The following is a 2,871-nucleotide window of genomic DNA, read 5'->3' as shown; positions in this document are numbered from 1 at the left end:
GGGGACAATGGCTCCTCTTGCCCGTGGGGAGCCTGTCCCTGTGCTGCTAGTTGGGAGCGCAAGGAGCAGCCCAGCCTTGGGAATGTGACCGTGCTCTTCCTCTTTCAGGTGTCCAGGGGCAGAGGGCCCAGCGTGGTATGGACCCAGTGAGCAGCAGATCCCCTCCAGGCCCTGCTCCTCACAGGAGCAGTAGCTCTCCCAATAAACGTGTTTCTTCTGAAGGGAGCCCATGGAGTCTTTTTTGACCTGGGGAGGAGCAGCCCCCTGGCCCACAGGAAGAGTTCACAGACCCTGTAGACACGTGCCTGCAAGGGACACAGGCTCCAGTCCGCTCTGGGCCAGAAGTGTTCCTGAGAGCGGCACAAGGGATGCCTCAGGAGGATGGGGAGACACCCCCCTGCAAAAGGGAGCATGGGGAAACAGCTGGCAGCAGCCCAGCCAGCCAGGAGACCCTGCGGGGCACCGATGGGAAGGGGCAGGGCCCTGGGGCTCAAGGGGATGAGCATGTTCCTTCCCCTTCTGGCCAGGCAGAACGGGCACTGCTGCAGAGTGAGGGAGCTCCCCAGAGGGCAATCCTGGCAGATGTCTGGCAGCCCCAGCATCTCCAATGGGGGCACATGACTGTTCGCTGAAGTCCTTCTCCGATTTTGGCTTACGTAGAGGTCATGCTAAGGCCTGATTTATGCTGGGCATAGTGCCATACTTCAAAGCGAGAGCAACATTGGAGCAGGTCAAAGCGGCCAGGAAGGGTAAATGTCATTATGTAGCCATTTTCACCCACAGCTTGCTGTTTCCTGCAGCCATCATGCTTACATATTGATTGTCTGGTAGTTGCTTCAGAACGTTGTTGGGATTTGAGTCTTGGGAGTATTAAGTTGTAAGTCATGAGTTGGGATATGCGAGCTGGAAGTCGGGAGTCGTGACTTGCAAGTCAGAATTCGGGAGTTGGGAGTCACAAGTAAGGAACTGTGAGTTGGGATTTGCAAGTAGGGAGTCGCGAGTTGTGAATCCGGGAGTTGGGAGTGGGGAATTGTGAGGTGAGAGTTGGGAGCTGAGTGTTGTGATTTGGGAGTTGGCAGTCCAGGGCTGCATGTTGGGAGTTACAAGTTGCGAGTTACAAGTTATGAGTTACAGAGTTGTGAGTTAGAAACCTCATGAATTAATTAAGTGATGAATCATTGAATTCACTTTAGATTAGCCTGTGCAAAGGGGACCGGGCCCTTGTTTAACATCTTTGCTTCTTTTCTTTCCTAATGAGCTCATAAAATGAAGTTTTATTGGCAGAATACGTTGTCCTGTAAAATCGAGAGATCCAAACAGACCATGACAGGACATTGGGACACCAGAGATGACATTGGACAATGGGTGCCACAGGGATGACCTGTGCTAGTGAAAATGCAGCTTTTCCTTTTATTGCCTTTCAATTAACATCTTCCAGTTGTCTTGAAAATGGCCTTGTTCCTCTGCTGTGAGCCACAGAGCAGCTCCCAAAGTGCCCTTCTTTGCCATGCAAGGTGGAGCAGAGCCCCTCGGGACTGCCCACAGCCACTGCCTGAGGGAGATGCCCTCGCAGTGCCTGCAGTGGTGCTGGGAACCTGGAGCCACTGGCATGCAACCGATGGCTGGAGAGAGCCTTGCTGTGGGAACCTGGGGGCTTCTGCCATACATCAATGCTGCCCCATGGGAGGGAGCAAGTCTTTGGCATCGGCTAAGAGAGGGGTGTGCGGACCCACGCACCAATCCTGCAGTTTCTGCCAAGAAGCTGCCCCCTGGGAGGGACGGAGCGTGACGCCTGTGATACTGGACCATTCAGACGGCCGGAGGTGTTCATGGACATGTGTTGCGTAGCAAGAAGAGGTGGACTTTGTAACGCACAGATGCTCCAGCTGCTGCAGCCCTATGCCTTTTGGTGCCCTGTGGGGAGGGGGCTAAGGTTTACTGGAGCAGGCCTGAGGCTGGCCAATATCCATGAAAGCATGTGAAAGCAAACATTACTGCTTGCCTACAATGTCAAATAAGACTTAAAGCCAATCATCCAAACCACGCTCCTCCACAACGTATCAGACAAGGAAAGGCCCTTTGGAGTACCTGACAGGTTGACTATATGGGCCCTTAAAACCATCCCCTGGGAAAAGATACGTCTTAGTAGGAGTGGAGGTGGTGTCAGGACTGACTATGGCCACAGCAGTTAATGCTGCTCCCAGGGAACGAACAATTCAGGTCCTGTGAGGGTGGTTTAGTGTTTTACCCATCCCTGACTATATCCAGTGACAAAGGGTCGCTTTTTACAGCCACTGTGGTACAGGACTGGGCACGAAAAGAAGGTATCATCAAATGGGTGTTTCACACCCCATATTATCCCCAGGCTATTGGTATGGTCGAATGAACTAATGGTTTAATCAAGAAACATGCTGATGTCTCACATCACAACTGGGATACACGGTTGCCACAAGTGGTCTTTATTGTTAATAACAGCTGGGAAGTTATGGAAACCCACAAATTAGAGTGTTTTGCTTTGCTGAACCATTAACAAGTGACATCCCCTCACCTGATAATCAGAGGGGTTGGCTCTCACTGGAAATACATGCAGGCCAACCCATCATGGTAAAATTGCCCTCTATTGGCATTGTACCTGTGACACTGGTAAAGCCCATGGGCTTATGTGCCTGGGAAGCCTTAGATAAAAATGGGAAAGCTCATTGCATAAGCACTCGATAGATAATTCCTCTTTTCTAAGACCCCGTCCCAAGGCCCGAGGTGCACTTTGTGCTCTTTTGTAAGACCATGGAAAAGTAAACCATTTGAATGCTCCTGCTGATAGCAGTAACAACAGCAGGCATGGACGACAAGGACCTGGACAACAATGTGGTG

Source organism: Haliaeetus leucocephalus, unplaced genomic scaffold (genome assembly GCF_000737465.1).
Source record: "Haliaeetus leucocephalus isolate CR32 unplaced genomic scaffold, Haliaeetus_leucocephalus-4.0 Scaffold275, whole genome shotgun sequence".
NCBI classification, from domain to species: domain Eukaryota; kingdom Metazoa; phylum Chordata; class Aves; order Accipitriformes; family Accipitridae; genus Haliaeetus; species Haliaeetus leucocephalus.
This window is presented reverse-complemented; position numbering follows the sequence as displayed.